General features: G+C 40.6%; 1 protein-coding gene across 4 annotated transcripts in view; it reads right to left on the reverse strand.

The window, feature by feature from the left end:
* The window catches only part of frmpd3 (FERM and PDZ domain containing 3), a 99471-nt gene that overhangs the window by 41188 nt on the left and 40534 nt on the right, over window positions 1-17749 (reverse strand). For 2 of the 4 annotated variants that reach the window (XM_085291802.1, XM_085291767.1), the window contains exons 2-3: window positions 15200-15277; window positions 7866-7976 (exon numbers count right to left, since the gene is read on the reverse strand). The exons of 1 other annotated variant lie outside the window; for it this stretch is intronic. The gene's annotated coding sequence lies outside the window, so the exon portion shown is untranslated. The remainder of the gene's footprint in view (window positions 1-7865; window positions 7977-15199; window positions 15278-17749) is intronic. One more of the 4 variants, XM_085291776.1, reaches the window with a different exon arrangement.

Genomic DNA, 17749 nt, shown 5'->3' on the forward strand with positions numbered 1-17749 from the left:
TGTGAAGGCTGTTACTCATCTCTTTAGAATTACCTTTCACATTTTGTCACTCGCTGTTTTTGATTGGCCGGGTGCACGCGTGTCTGTGTAAATGCATCTCTGTTGCTCATGTTTCGCTTCTTTGTTTTCAGATTCAGATCTTGCTGGGATTCTTTTTTAACAATCATTTTTCTCCCTCACTGTTCATATACATATAATATTTATTTATATTTCAATTTAGTCAGGGGCATGCCATTGAAGTGTCACATTTTATGGTGATTTGAAATGCACGGCTGCATTCAGGACCTGTTGAGAATGAGTTTGCTGATCGCTGCCATTTACGGATGATCTCATAAAGAAGATTTTCATGTGGCTTCTGTTGAGGACGCCGCATTTTTACAAATAGGTCTCTTGAAGCGTTCCATTGCTGGTGCAAGCAGACTAGTTTCAGCTACACCCTGGGCAGTCTGAATTTTTTGATTGTAACTGTACTGATGAATAGATTTTTACGATGACTGTGATGTCTCTTTCTGAGATCTAAGGGGCATCGGGTCTTTGTTCCTGGACTCATTAAAATATTTATAAGGCATTAGAAAAATCTGGAGACAAGAAAACACAAAATAACAGCAGCGCTTTCAGAGATTAACTAAATCACATCCTGTTTTGTTCTTTTTTAGAGTTACATTTCACTTCCACATCCTTTTATCATATAAACTAGTTGTACATTAATGTAATTTAAAAGACACATTGAGGAACTGAACTCTCCTTTTTTTTTGATAATTGCTTTCAGACTTTAGACATTTACACAAATGAAAATATATTACTGTCACTAAAAAACACACACATCTGCACACAAAGAAAAAAACGATCACAGAGCGACAAGCAACTATGAGCTGTTCGCCAGACTTTGCTGACACTGGAGCCTTTGTCATGCTAGTACACAGGTCAGGTCTTGTATCAAAACTGCTTGAGTGTCATTGTGATGTGTGTTGGGACACCACTGTAAAAAAAGTGATTCATCTGATAGAGATTATTCTGCTTAGTGTCAAAAAATATTGAGCAATGGGGATAGATTCCTGGACATTTTGATGACAATCGGGTCAAACTCACAGCAAATGGGAAAATCAGTACAACCTTTATATCACCCACAATTTTTTGCGGATCCTCTTCAATTTCACAACAATATAGTAGGCCTTGAGTGACAAGAGTACCTTGGTTGACTAAGCATTTGACCTTGACCTTTATTGTTAGCACCCAAAGTCAAAGCTGACCTTGAAACCCTTTTGGCTCTCAGCGAAGGCGGTCGCACTTTTCTCCTCTCCTGCCCTTATCTTCCCTGCTTAGCTTCTTATGTCCTTGTCTTGTGTTTTTACTTACTTTTTACTTCTGTTCAAACCCCCACAAGGCTGCCCGCTGGGATTGAAATGATAGGACGAGGCGTGAGTTTCTCAAAATGGGCTCATTGAGTGCAGCACGGAGAAGATCTTGGAGAACGCACGACTGCCGTGAATACTCAGAACAAGACCTCTGAGTGAAAAACTGGATTACATCTGGAGGGGCTAGCTCGAATAACACCTTTGAGTGCAAATTCGATCACATCTTGGGGAAGTGCACTGCGGTCGTGAGTTCTCAGAACCTGCTCTTTGAGCAAAAAGAACGACAACATCACGGAACGTAAGTTTGGATAACATCATAGAAAGCTCACGGCTCTCCAACGGGAGATTGAGAGACCAGTGTTGGACTGTTAGAACAGCTTTGAAATTCATATGAGTTGTTCGCACTAAAGTAAAAACCATCATCACTTCATGCGGAGTCCCCTTCGGCGTCAGCTGCAGCCTCAAGGCTGGAGCTGAACAAAACACCCTGATAACGACTGTGTTTAGACTGTTCCCCCCATTCCATGCAAGGCCACCTGGGTTGGCTGGAAGACTGTTTACTTAGCCTGGCAGGGCAAAGGATACTGTCTCAGCTGAACTCTGGACACACACATACACACTGATATGCACACACTGATCCCCCCTCCCTTTCGAAACGCCTTCAACGCTTGTGCAGTCGACTGGACCAGCGCAGACATGCTGCAGGCCCGGATGCGCTGTCAACACCGGCTCTCTCTTACCCTTTACCCGCCCCTGTTGCTTGTCTTGTGTTTCTATGGTGTATTGATAGTCATGTGCTTTTTGTGCTGAGGTGGGTTTTTTTCTGTTATCAAACTGTTCTCCCACTAGGAGCTCAGTCTGAGTGGAGTTTTTTTTTCTCCTCCTCTTACCTCATGCTATGTATTTTCGTTGATTTTTTTTCCTATCAGCCTACCTTTCTGACATGTCTCCCCAATGTGATGTTTGTGTAAAGTTGGTCAGAAGGTTCCTTTGTAAGTGCGCATGCGCCATTAGCGTGCTGCCCGCTGTAACCCTAATTTCCTTCGGGATTAATAAAGTATTCTGATTCTGAAAAAAAAAATCAAGAAACCATCTCAAGTAATATGTCATGTGAAAGGCCACAGAGAGAGCTTTATACAGCACTGTTTTTCTTTTTTTGATACAAAGCCCTGCAATGTCAAAGGCTACGTTCACACTGCAGGCGAAAGCACATCAAATCCGATTTTTTTGACCCTATGCGACCCATATCCGATCATGGTGTGACAGTGTGAACGGCACAAATCCGATATTTTCAAATCCGATCTGGGTCACTTTCGTATGTGGTACTGAATCCGATACATATCCGATGTTTCAGAAAGCGACTGCTGTGTGAACGGTCAGGTCGCATTAAATCCGTCTTTTACGTCACCGACACAAGACAGACGCCAATTATCAGCGCCAGAGAAGACATCGCGAACGCTTCTCTGGCCATCCCGTGTAGATATCAGTGAAACTGTTGGGAAGACAATGTTGGAGAAACGTGAACATTTTATTTGTACTGTATAATCTGCAGATTCTGACAGAAATCTGCAACTATCCTTTGAAGCACCGCTCCTCTCTAAAACAGCAATAAGGATCATTATTAGGTTATTTACATTATTATGTAAATAACAAAATAACTTAAAGAAAAAATTGGGAAATGTAAAGTCCGAACTCTTTATATTAAGGGTCATCAGTCAAACAATACTGTTTGCTCTGGGTCTAAACAGAGCGCGTTGTGTGTGAAGTCTTCTTTTGCGCATGCGGGCCGCTTTGAGCGTTCACACTAGAGCGCGTTTGCTGTCGCATTTTATTTGTAGTGTGAACAGGCAGACAAAAAAATCGGATTTGATCAAAAAAATCGGAATTGAGCATCAAGACCTGCAGTGTGAACGTAGCCATAGTGATGTCATCAAGTTTTCTCACTCAATGAATATTTCTTAAGATTTCAAGTGTTTACAGCTTATAAAATCCTCATACTGCTCCAATCATACATTTAAGATAATAAAAAACATCAGTGTATAATGTAATTCTTCAAGGTCAAAGGTCAAAGATCAGGGTCACACGAATTCGAAAAATTAGTTTCCATTGGATCATCTCTAAACGTTATAGCAATATATTAGTTATTGGGGGACATTTTTATTGTTTGAGCTACAGATACATCAAGATGTAATTTAACAATGACACAAAAAGAACAATATACCACACTAGATTTCCTTATTAACAATGCTAACATCAGCATAAATGATCTATGATAACAATGCAGACGTCACTATTGGGGAGTTCCAAAAAAACAGTCTGACGTCAGCATGTTGTAATAAAAATGTAATAAAACATCAAAGTTTCAATTTAGTCCTCGCCCTTCAGGGGGAGTTGCGCTCTCTGAATGCTCTTGTTATTCTCTGTTTTTAAGGATGTTATTATTTTACAACACATACAGCGCTAAAACAAGTCTTACTCACACCCTGGGCAGACTGTATTCTTTGATTGTAACTGTACTGATGAATAGATTTTTTACGATGAATGTGATGTCCCTTTCTGAGATCAGAGGGGCATCGGGTCTGTGTTCCTGGACTCATTAAAATATTTATAAAGGCATTAGAAAAATCTGGAGACAAGAAAACAAAATAACAGCACCGGTAGAAAAAAAGGAGATAGCCCACATAAACACTTTCAGAGACGGACTAAATCATACCCTGTTTTGTTCTGTTCAGTTACATTTCACTTGTCAAACTCCATTTTTCCTAATCCATTATCGCCGTGCCTTTAAGCTTTTTAATGTGTAATTCTGCAGCAGTCGTTTCTTCACTGGGAAAAGTAGATGTCAAGATGAAACTCTCAGAATACATAATGACTTCATTAGTGGTCCTTCTCCGTGATTAATTGGAGCGCTGTGTCACACAGTGTGACAGAGCTGCTCATTGTCAGATAGTGTTGTGACAGAACATGAGGACCATGTAGACGAGCATAGAGATGATCACGCCTAGCCGTGTACACGTGTAGGACACACACACACACACACACACACACACACACACACACACACACACAGACTAAGAAGTACACCCTGCTTCTAAAAGTTCCACTATTATTTAGAAGAGATAAAACTTGGTTTAAATAGTGAACTTTGCAAAAAGAAAAGACAGTCTGTCTGTGATTGGCCGATTACAATAGTTTAGCTTCAATTAGAAGCAGCAGTCTCTGCTTTACCGCAGTTCTTTTCTTTTTCTATCAACATGTTAGCACAAGCCTAGCCTTGTTAGCTTCCCAAAGATGTTGGCATCTGTTTGTCTAAACAGAAGGAGAAGAGACATCAGAGGACTCTCAGAGCCTCCCAGCTCGAGGGACCAGACATAAGGAAATTTGCAGTGTTTGATGGCTGCTCTGAGCTCAACATCTTAGAGCATTCAACTGCGAAAACAAGTTGAATCCAGAGTATACACAAACGAAAGAAGAAAGAGAGAGTTGTAGCCAGAAATGATGGAGAAGTCGAGTGTGGGAGACGCAGGAGAGAGGGCAGAGATGGAGTGACTTTAGGGTCACAGCATCAAAAACAGAATAGGCTGAAGATCTGTGTGCTGGTTTTCAACTGGTAAGTGCTGCACCCCTAGGAAATCCAGTCTGGCCTTTGATGAGTTTACCTGCTAATGTTGCCCCCTGATGACATGTGAACAAAGACACTGGAGAGAAATTTGAGCGGGGTCCTTGAGCAGTGCATGGGTTGTCAGATAGAGAGAACCCTGCAGTAAGCTCACATGGCAGACTGTCATTTAATCAATTTTATCAATACAGCCATTGAATTGGGCCAGCTCCCGTGTCAGTAGCAATGTACCAAAAGAGTAAAAGAGACCTCTTAACCGAAGCGGACTGGTTTTTGAAACTAGGATTCAAACGGCAGCTTCACTGTATTAAAGTACATCTGTCTTTGATGAAAACCTTTGGAAAAGATTTGATACAGGCTACAAGCACAGGTCTCTAACCTGCCTCTGGATGGTTCAAATGGTTTGATGTCTCTGTGGTGTCCTATTTAGTGCCTATTACCTTCTACTGTCACTATATTTCAGGAGGGTTTGGAGATAAATCCTTCATTTATCCCACAATCATGTAAGCAGAAATTTGATGCAGAAAGTGTGAGGAGAGAGTCCAATAAAATCCAGCTAAGCTACACTGCTATATTAAGTGTCTATGAAGCATTTCTGGTGATGTGACTGTGGCTTAACTGCATCTCAGACTTAATCGCTATCTGATCTGTCAGTCTGAACTAGTTTTTTTTCCACTATATGGATTCGAATGCCCTTGCCCTATCTTAAAAGCTTACACTGGAGTCTCCTAGGGAAAAACATCACCATGTATATAATGCACGGATGCAGAAAAACAGACTCCTTTCCCTCCTGCCTTTGATAGTTATACCTTCCATATGGTTGAGTTGTAGTTTGTATCCACCCTCACAGAGGATGATTTTATGTTTTCTGTCCCCGGCAAGTCAGGTCCACTGTGGCCTTCTCCACTCATCACAGTTTGTTCAAATCTCTGTGAAGTGGAAAAGGACACTGGCCTCTCTTTGCTGGGAGTAACACCATTCAGGATCACCACTTTATTTGTGGGGTACAACTACATGCAGCTGTCAAACTGAACAAAAGTGTCAAATGTGTTTACAGATTTGATGAAATGAAACTTTTTGGTCACGCTAGCAGCATGTCGATTGGTCAGTCTGTGTGCTGTTCAGTCTAGTAGTTTGGTGCAGACTAATACCTGACCACAACCATGAGATAGGTTTAATTTTTGTGCTTCCCATTTAATAGATGTCATTACAGTACATTGGATGATCAGCTAACGGCATCACTAGCTTAAATTTTAAATTTGTCTAATACGTTTTATAAACCAAATTGCCATGACCCTTATGTTAAGTGCTTTTGCTTGCAACGTTAGCTGGCTGACATGCTAAATGGGCTGCTGAACACCATGATTTATACCCGCCATTTCAGCATCATCATTATGAGCAAGTTAGCATGGTGACATTAGCATTGTGAAAGCACCACTGTGCGTAAGTGCAGCCTCACTGAGCTGCAAACATGGCTGCAGACTCGCAGTTATTGGCTTAGCAAAGCTCTGCATTGTACACCGAGACTGGATGAAAACTGGCAGGACACACAGGAACAAAGATGAAATTCTGTAGCGGGGTCGAAACGACATTTTACACATAAATCCGTCACGTTGCATTTGGAATGAAAATGCTCGATTTGGAGGGGGGTTGCAAGTTTACATCCCTAACATCTCTCACAGACTCACGCGGACCACTATCAGCTGATTCGTGAGACACTCTGCAAACTTTTTTCGTTTAAGTTGTCTCTGACCACCAACCCGTAACAAAAAGAGGTGATAAAATACACGGCAGGGTTTCGGCACAGAGGAGGTCTGACAAGCATAAAAGGCCACCTTTCGAAGACAATAAGTGGCCTATGAGTTGTTGTTTTTTTATATCCTAAAGCGCTCTGAGGATAAACAACATGTTTTGAATATTTCATATGCTAATTAGGGAAAATGTCCAACTGGGGGTGAGTGTTTCCTTTATGAAAAATAATCATGTTTGTTACACTATTCTGTAATGCCTAAAAATCCTAGTCTGAGATATTTCAGTCTCAAAGTGATAAACGATGAAAAATAAATAAATTTTGTGACATGTGTATGTAACATATACAGTACATTTCAACACAATGTCTTATGACTGCAGCAAATTTCATTACTGTATTGCCTGCAGACTTTTCACACTGCAGCATTATTAAACTCCCTCAAGCACATTCGACCATGGCAATAGCCGCTAGCTGATGTACCTGGCTATAACACAGACACCCCCCCTTCCCACTCTGCATCAGCTCTCTGCTCACTGGCATGGAATCAATGCAGAATTGCAGATGTGAGCAAAAGCTGCAGAGGACACACAGACACACACACAAAACGCCTCTGTACGTGCGAGCACAGCATTACTGCAATATCATAGCAACACAGGAGTCCCGCCAAGACAGGGTTCGCAACCTCCTGACAGAATATATATAGGTTATGTTTCTGAAGAAAGACACAGAGACTGAGAAGGTTAGAGGCTAAAGAATTGAGAACGATTATGCATGACTCGTTTTAAATGGCTTGTTACAGCGCAATCATTCAGTGAGGAAGACGCAGATGTATTTAAGCAAAATTTAACTCAATAGCTTTTGCCTGTGGCTCATTGATAAAGGATTTAGAGATTCATTTTTGTAAGACTAGGATTTATACGCTTTTGTTGGGTCAAACTCAAAGGGAAGGAGTTAGAAATCTTCTTTTTTTCCACAAGATTCATGCTCTGTCTAATAGGCCTTTTAGTTTGAATTACTTTTATCTTTTTGTACTATATCAACAGTCGCACAGTGTGATATTAACTTGGGAGCCGTATATACATATACAGCTTTGGCACATTAAGTCAGAGAAAATTGAAGGTAGGGTAGAAGGTGTACTTACGATCTCTGAATGCTTACTGATGGGTAGGAGTTTCTTTTTTTAAGCAGGGATCTGCCACAAACACACACACGCACACACGAGTGCTGGGGCTGTTTTGTGTGTGTACTGTACCTGTTGAGAGACACAAAAGCAAAGAAAGCCTTAATGCTTGTCATATTGTGCAGACGCTTAAATAAGCAGAGTTTTGAGACAAGCTCTAACATAAAAAAAACAAAAAGTATTACATGGTAAGTAATACAGTCAAACATGTTTACGTATGTGGGTGAGTAAAATACCACACATTTTCTTGCTTACATAATGTCTACACTGGTTTTTAAGAGGCATAATTGCAGATTTCTGCATGTCCCTGGAGCAATAATGCACGGCAGGCTGATGCAGCCAGTAAATGACAGTGGAAAGAACACAGTTATGGAAGTCGGTTAACGGCAGAAGCATAATGATATACCTCAGAGCAGGAAAGTGTGCTGGATTTTTTATAAGGCAGTGATAATGGCTGGTGTGATGTTCTGGTTCTTCAGATTTTAAATAAAAATGAAAATAGACTTGGTGCCATATGGAATGAAAGCTATGGTCTGCACAGGCTAGACTAGGCTAGTCTTTAGACCATCTCCTTCTGGTGGACTATCTGTCAAACTGAAAGCAACAACAGATGAATGATAAAAATTTATGAGCATACAGCCTTCAGCATGTGTAGCAGTCATTCAGGACTTCACATACAGCCCTGAGCCTGTGCTCTACTTGACCCCATGATTTTTACACTATAGGCACAGTTTAGGGACAGGACATCAATGAAATACCACTATTTGTTTCTACCTGTGGTAGTTCTAATTACAAACTCACTAATTTTATCCAGTTTAACACTGAGTAGAAGTTATGCACATAAAGTGGGGCAAAAAAGTATTTAGTCAGCCACCGATTGTGCAAGTTCCACCACCTAAAATGATGACAGAGGTCAGTAATTTGCACCAGAGGTACACTTCAACTGTGAGAGACAGAATGTGAAAAAAAATCCATGAATTCACATGGTAGGATTTCTAAAGAATTTATTCGTAAATTAGGGTGGAAAATAAGTATTTGGTCAATAACAAAAATACAACTCAATACTTTGTAACATAACCTTTGTTGGCAATAACAGAGGTCAAACGTTTACCATAGGTCTTTACCAGGTTTGCACACACAGTAGCTGGTATTTTGGCCCATTCCTCCATGCAGATCTTCTCGAGAGCAGTGATGTTTTGGGGCTGTCGCCGAGCAACACGGACTTTCTATGGGGTTGAGGTCTGGAGACTGGCTAGGCCACTCCAGGACTTTCAAATGCTTCTTACGGAGCCACTCCTTTGTTGCCCGGGCGGTGTGTTTTGGATCATTGTCATGTTGGAAGACCCAGCCTCGTTTCATCTTCAAAGTTCTCACTGATGGAAGGAGGTTTTGGCTCAAAATCTCACGATACATGGCCCCATTCATTCTGTGCTTAACACGGATCAGTCGTCCTATCCCCTTGGCAGAAAAACAGCCCCATGATGTTTCCACCCCCATGCTTCACAGTAGGTATGGTGTTCTTGGGATGCAACTCAGTATTCTTCTTCCTCCAAACACGACGAGTTGAGTTTATACCAAAAAGTTCTACTTTGGTTTCATCTGACCACATGACATTCTCCCAATCCTCTGCTGTATCATCCATGTGCTCTCTGGCAAACTTCAGACGGGCCTGGCCAACATGCACTGGCTTCAGCAGCGGAACACGTCTGGCACTGCGGGATTTGATTCCCTGCCGTTGTAGTTCAAGGTTCAAGGTTCAAGGTTCTTTATTTGTCACATGCATAGTTATACAAGTATAACACACAGTGAAATGTAGCCTGACATGCTCCTCGACATGTGCAAAAATTGGGGGGGGGGGGGGGTGTAGAGGAAGAACATTATATATATACACATATAGTATATACACTGGGTGAATGTGCAGTAGTAGCAGCAAGCAGATGAATTCTGTACATTAATATGAATAGACATCTGACTATTTTACAGGATAGACAATATAAACATATTTAAAATTAAAGGAATTTGAAATGTACATTGTGCCTTGGTTTAGAGTGTTTGGAAGAGAGTCCTGTCTCAGTCAATTATAGATGATGTGAGTGGGCGGGTGTGTGTGTTTAGGGCACGGATGGCTTGGGGATAGAAGCTCCTCTTGAGTCTCTCTGTCCTTGCCCGGAAGATGCGGAACCTTCTACCAGATTGCAGAACACACCATCAGTACCAGTGTGTTACTGATGGTGACCTTTGTTACTTTGGTCCCAGCTCTCTGCAGGTCATTCACCAGGTCCCCCCGTGTGGTTCTGGGATCTTTGCTCACCGTTCTCATGATCATTTTGACCCCACGGGATGAGATCTTGCATGGAGCCCCAGATCGAGGGAGATTATCAGTGGTCTTGTATGTCTTCCATTTTCTGATGATTGCTCCCACAGTTGATTTTTTCACACCAAGCTGCTTGCCTATTGTAGATTCACTCTTCCCAGTCTGGTGCAGGTCTACAATACTTTTCCTGGTGTCCTTCGAAAGCTCTTTGGTCTTGGCCATGGCGGAGTTTGGAGTCTGACTGTTTGAGGCTGTGGACAGGTGTCTTTTATACAGATGATGAGTTCAAACAGGTGCCATTCATACAGGTAACGAGTGGGGGACAGAAAAGCTTCTTACAGAAGACGTTACAGGTCTGTGAGAGCCAGAGATTTTCCTTGTTTGAGGTGACCAAATACTTATTTTCCACCCTAATTTACGAATAAATTCTTTACAAATCCTACCATGTGGATTCATGGATTTTTTTTTCACATTCTGTCTCTCACAGTTGAAGTGTACCTCTGGTGCAAACTACTGACCTCTGTCATCATTTTAAGTGGGGGAACTTGCACAATCGGTGGCTGACTAAATACTTTTTTGCCCCACTGTATGTCTATAGTACCATGCAAAAATCTTGAGGCCAAGGAGCCAGACTTTCTTTTTCTTTTTTTGGTGCAATATTTTATCTTTCAGAAATTGTCACAGAAGAGCCTTAAAAAGAGATGTCACAGGCAATATTATTGAAAAATTGTCTTTCATGAGTTTGATTTGTTAAAATAATAAAAAAGGGTTGTCATATTATTAGTTAATTCACATTTTTTCATTGTGATCATTGATCATTTTCCGCTGTTTTCATTAACACCTTTCAGCAAGGTTAGGTGGGTTGGTGGTTTCTCTTGTTTCCAGATCAACAACACAAGTCTTTGTGCTAGTAATAACACAGACCAATGTGTACAGATTAGTTCCAGGGGGACTTCTTTCACTCCAAATAGTGCCAGAACTGAATTCAGAGTTTCTTTAGAACAGTTTCATTTTTAGAGTATTGCACTCTTGCGTGTCTTCTTTGATTTAGGAATATGTTGAACAGTATAAGGGCCCTCTTCCTATTTCCTTTCAGGCTGTGGCTGCTGTTGATCCTTAACAGGTTGAAGCATTATGTTTCCTAATGCCTCAGGTGATAGCTGGACTCCATGGCGACTGAAACATAATGCTCTAGCATTGGTGCTAAATCCTGCTGACAAATTGATTTAGACTAATGGATGACTGGCATTATAACACATCCAGGTATTTTAAGCATTCGCCTCGTGTTTTTAGTTTACTGATTTCCCTGTATTTTCTCACCCACACTCTGCACTAATTTCATGATTCAGAAAGCCCTCTTTAGATTAGATTGGTTTATAGGTTTCAGAACATGCCATTGAACTGACATCATAATCACTCAAACATGCTCTGATTCAATATTTCATCACACTTTTCTAAAGACACGGACTGAGACGCTTTTCTCTTGTTGAGCACAGCGTTCTGGTTTTTAATGGACTCGAGAACATCTGCATGTATTTCATAATTCACTTCATAAATTATATGTTTCAAAGACAAGCTGCATGTCGCTTTGATTGCAGGATGCAAAGAAGAAATGAAGACTCGCCGGAGCCGTAGAGACCGCTACAAACTCTCTCGCAATACTTCTTACAATCGACCGAGGAGGATTCTTTACATGCCCAGTGCAGAATGCAAAAATAAGAATCAGATCTGACATAAAAGTAGGAAGATTTTAATTAGCACCAGCAAGCCCCCACTGGTGGTTCGTGTGTTAGTAAGGGTAAACGTTTCACAAGGCTGGCTCCAACCGTGGCACTATATTAGAGCTTCAAACCTCCACGGATGCTAAAGTAGTTGTGATTTTCTTAATACTGGAGACCAGAGGGGTCTTTTTGATTAAAAACAATCATCATATTAAGTGTTTTCACTATAATAGATTAAGTAATCTACAGATACTGATTATGGTGGAGCGGAGCAAACAGAGTGAGGCTTAGGGATATGCAAATCCAGTTACAGCTGCCATTATCACCTTTTAGGTGAATGTGATAAACAGTAGCTTATTTTCACATTCAGCAGATACTGTACTTCTGGGCACAATAATAGATTTAATTCTAATACTAATACTCTTTTTGCTCCGGCTTTGGAGTCTATCCAGTCTCAGGGGAAATGTCCTGCACTTTGGCTGCTACATGGCCCAGAGTGTTCACCAGTGTTCGCCTCTCACACAGTCACACTGCTATGTCGAAGATTTTGATTATTGCCTTTTAACGGCTTTAATTTAGTTTGATTTTTTTCACTACATACCGAGCCTTGAATCAGGATCACCGTTTAAAAAAAAATGGGATGCACATTTTTAAAGGTCTTTGTTTTAGTTCATCATTCTTCATTATGAAATCATAGTTATGAGTTTGCCTCCTCCCTCACACTAATGTGTCACGTCTTGGCATCGGCATCACGGATGGTGTTGAGCTGTGAAAAGACATGGATTTGAATTTGCCAGAGGAAACAGTGGCACAAATGTCCATTATGAAAGAACTGGCTGTTCCATTAATTATGGTTTTAAACCCATAACCACAAAAATCTATTTGTTTCTTCATTTGGTTTCATATTTAATGCAGATTGAAGATTACACTGCATAGATGGTCTTGTCAGCATTGCCGTATGTATTTGTCCGCTTACTCCACATGCTCAAAGATTTAAAGACTTTTTGCTGTTAGGCCTCAGCATGGTGAAGTAAATGACCTCTACAGAGGGTCCACTTTAATTGAGTGATTTGATGTAACTGTTTTCATACTCCCCACTGTCTCCAAAGCCACCGATATTTCTGCTTCGTTATTCCACTGCCTGACAGATTTCTTGGATTGTGTGTGGATTTTGCCTTCGAAGCTGACATTTGGTTAAATCAAGTGAAATGTAATTTATTTCAGGTTCAGTCAGCTGATTGTTGAACGCACTGCCAGGTGAGTTGGTGTTTTGCTTTGATGAATGCTGAAGGAGCGGTCAGACATTTTCACCACCTGCTATTCATGGATTAGTCAATACCATAATGTTTAGAAAGACCTTCCTGCTCCTTCATTTAATCCTCCCATCACCATAATTACTCCCACTGCTTTTCTCCCCCCTCGTCTCCTCCTCATTTTAACCTTCTCTCCTTCCGTCGTACATCCATCATCTGATTCGTATATTCCATAAACAGAGCCCAGCCCTTTTTTCAGCGCACATCTTCACCCTTTCTGCTCCTCTCTTCTCCCAGGGCACACACTATAACGCTTCTTATTTGTCATGTACAAACAGTGTCTTTCTACACCTTCTTTTCTTATCCTTTTCCTTCACAACTCCCCGCTGGGGTTATTTCTGCAGCCAGGGCAAACTCATCCTTGACTCAGTGCTCTTTTCAAAGCTTGACCACATCATCCTGACCTGATCTAAGGCTAAAAAAATACTATTGCTGTCTATTTTAGGCTTAGGTTCGTTAAGGTTTGATTAGTTGGTAAAGATGTGGAAAAAATAAATAAACTCTGTGCAGTTATCATTGAAAATTTGAGATGCTTTCACATTTTAATTAATGGGTAACATATTGTACACAGCATCCTTTTATAAACAATACACCCACTAGGATGGTTCCTGCTGTGTTACTATGGTAACATCATGAGCTATCTCATGGCAGGTACAATTAGTCATCATCAGCAATTAGAGCTGATTAGTCCATGGGTCTAAATGTTCATTTTTCACTGAAAAAAAGGAAAAATAAAGACAAACATCACTGATCTGAATGAGCGAACAATCAAAGTTTTCTGGTCCTGAGTGATACTGGCCACATATGCTCATGAGAGCATCCTAAACCAGCAACTATTTGGCTTTTTTATTTTAGTTTTATGAATTCTGGTTTGTGGCTCAACACTTGTAGCCATAACTTTAAAAATAACTCAGCCAAGAACTGCTGTTCATTCACTGCTTCTCAGTTCGATCTGAATGAAGCGAACCCGTGTGTAATTTGCTGCAATGCACTTTAAATACGCAAAACTTCTGCCAACACAAAAGAACGAGCACACAAATCTATCGATGATCAGAAATGCAATCTCCTTCGACGATTTCTCCACACAATTAGCCTTGAGAAAAAAAAGAGAATCTCCTTTATTTCTAGTAATTGCCAAATACTGTACTTAAAAGAACTTCTGTGGACCGTGCTTTCCTTCAGAAGTTAGTGCATTACTTATTCCTCCTCCTCTGCATCCCTCAGTGCTCTTTCTTCAATTGCCATTCGCTGCATCCACTCACTAATGGAATCTTTAAAAGGACCATTAAAGAAGAAAATTATAGTTAAACAATTCAGATACTGTATATTTAACAAACCTCTTAGGCATTTCGTTTTCTGCATTAGCAGCGATGGCTCAGTGGGAAAGGCTGAGGTAAGGTGTCAGCTAAAAGCCCATAATGAAGCGGACTGTTTGTCAGGCAGGAAGATAAGACCTGTAATTGCTCAAGGTCCTGTAATGTCAATATGCATCCTAATACCTTCAAAGGCCCTCTCCTTATAAGAGGAAGTGCTTTGGGGGTTTTTCCCTTTTTTTTTTTGTGAGATAACACATGGCTGTGGCCAATGTAGCCACTGGATGCATGTGGGTAGGAATTTTTGGAATATCCATAATAAACCTGCTGAAGTGTCAAGACTTGCTGATATCGCAGTGGTTCAGCTGTTTTTCAAGCATAAATGGTTTCAATTTAATGCAAGGCTGCGAGTTTGTGCTGTGTGTGTGTGTGCGACCGTGTAGATCAGCGCACGCATTTGGTCAGTATGTGTGCTCACGGTCTTTAGAACATCTGCTCTGCTGGTAGATGTTCTTGCTAGCTCCTAACCAGTTAAGCTTGTAATAGAAAACTGTGGGTTGCCCTTTACTCACTGTGTCCTCTGCCGTTGCACGCTTTATTTTAAAAAAAAAAAGAAAAAAGAAAGAATACTTGCTAATTAAGATGCTTAGTCCAGGGGTTGTTCTCTTTGGCCAACTTCTTTGCACTGTGGGAGTGGGAAGCGCTGGCAGGTCTGCAAACACAACAAGTGTTCATTGTAATTACAGCCTGTGAGAGTGAACTGTGTTTGTGCATATGCATGCAGTTAAGGCAGCCAGTGTAAACAGTGTACCTACGAAAAATAATAGAATAAAAATCAGCTCGTATCACTTAAAGTGATGTGACAATGTAGCATATATACAAATTTTAGGTCGCAACGAGCAAAACAATGTCTAGATTCCCCTTTTAATCTGGTCGTTTGTGCTCCTGCTTATGTATTGCCAGCTCCAGCCTTTCAGACATTTATTTTCTTCTTGTTTCTGCCTGCAAAGCTTTTATGTGTCTCCGAGACGTGGATTTGAATTCTTACTGTGTTACTGAGCTGTGACACTGGCTTATAACCCAAGCCGTGTTGCAATTTCAGACGTATCACGTTGCTATAGTGATATTTGTCAGGAGAATGCTGCTGAACTGAGTTTAAAATTGAAAGAAATGTAAAGCCTGTAGGCAAAGGATAAGATTTTTGTTTCACTGACCACTCACTATGAAGCCAGGAGTGATCTGTAAGGCTAGAGAAGCAGCATCAAGACACTATTGCCTGCCTTTCTAATTATATTTGAGGAGGCTTTGGTTGCATGCATGCAAACAGTTCTTTTAAATAAGAAAAAAAGGACTGCATTTTCCTCATGCATTCTTTTTTTTTTAAGAACAAAAATCTGCATTTGTAAACAATCACCAGCACAGAAATATTAGATATCTGATGGCTACACCAAAACAAATCTCTCAGAGGCTAAACCAGCAGAATAACAGAAGTTCCTTCACCCCCTGACCCTCCTGATTCCTCTAATGTAATTTTAGTTAAGATTCAGGCACAAGCTGGTGTACTGCTGTGGGGTAGAAGTAGACCTAATGCTATATTCTGTATTTTATTCATTTGGTTTTATAGTATAGTTTTTTTACACGGTTATATATATATTTCATGCTATTATTTTGAAGTATTTTTTTACTTCCTACCCACACCATAATCAAAGAAATTCTCCAAACCTGCTCATGCTGCATAAAAGATAGGGGGTGAGGGCGGTCAGGGGAGAGGCGTCACAGAGCATGTGCAGAAGTGGCACAAGCATCAACAAAAATCTATCTGCAACGTTTTCTCCGATATATGTCAATTAAAAAATGTACTGGTCTCAGTGGAAGGGTGGCTTTCAAGAATCCATTTTTAAGGAAGGGAAACGGGGAGAAAAGTCTGAGCTATTCCAAATTACACAAGGACTGGACTGAAAATCTATGACAACAGCATTTATGCAGTGCTGTTTTTGGTTCAAATTGTCATTAAAATATGTACGTAGGAGGTCACGAGATGGAGCAACAGTTAGTTTCTACAGCTATCTATAGAACACACAGGGGCTCTGTCAGTGTTTGCAGTTGCAGTTCAGCCAGTGGTGTCAGAGATCTTGTCAAACTGATGGAATTATAAATACTTAACAGTTACCATCAGCTTTTGATCCACCATGCAATATCCCGAACACACTGCCAATACACTCAAAGCATGCCTGAATAGAAAAAACACACAGCTGAACACCATCAGTCATGGATTGGCCTCCCCAGAGCCCGGACATCAGCATTACTGAAGCAGGATCATCTTTACAGAGTGCAGAACAAAAGGCAGAAACATCCAAAGAAGAGTTTTGAACGTCCTTCAAGAAGCCCGAAGAACCTTTCCTGAAGATGACTCAAAGAAATAACAAGAAAACTGCCTAAGAGAGTTCAGACTGTGTGGAAGAATAAAAGTGGTCATACCAAATATTGTGCTTTAGAACTGCACAAACTCTGCCGTATGTACTGTATATCCATTACATATGTTTTTATGAACAACGATAACTATTTCCCATTTTCCTAACAAAAAGAAAGAAATGAGGGGTAGCTTAAGACTTTTGCACTGTTTAACATTAACCAGTGCATGATTCCAGACATTACCATTGTTTTCCAGATCCCCTCCCACTTTTGCAGCTGTTGTGCAAAAAGCTACTCTAGTGGCCCCCACTAGTGCTTTAAACAAGCTTCCAACAATCTCAAAGCAACATCAGAAACTCATTATAACCCACCACCACCCCTTCTGGAAGGTAATCTAAAATACTGATAGAAAAGAAATGTCAGACTTCTTCAGCTAGCAATTTAACTTGATAGCATTTTATATACATCGTATTCCACCAGACGTTGCCAAGAGCAGCCCCCCTTTTATAATCAGTTCTGATGATCTCAGCCACTTGGATATTATTTCTTCTTACTGTGTACTTCATTAGCCTTTTGAATGCGTTGTTCTACTGCTTTCCCCTTAATAAACCTTACAAGGCTTATTATAATGATTTAGTTTGCACTTTCATGTTTACACCTCAGGACAATTAGACCCGATTACCTAATACATACAGAAGGAAAATAAGGGCCTAGAGAAGAACAAAGAATGGGAAGGTGTGCAACTAATTAATAGTGTTTTTTCACAGTTTTT

The sequence above is a fragment of the Mchenga conophoros genome, linkage group LG2 (genome assembly GCF_057382185.1).
Source record: "Mchenga conophoros isolate Kocher_MC1m ecotype Shallow Benthic linkage group LG2, M_conophoros_male_GT1.1, whole genome shotgun sequence".
Classification (NCBI taxonomy): Eukaryota; Metazoa; Chordata; class Actinopteri; order Cichliformes; family Cichlidae; genus Mchenga; species Mchenga conophoros.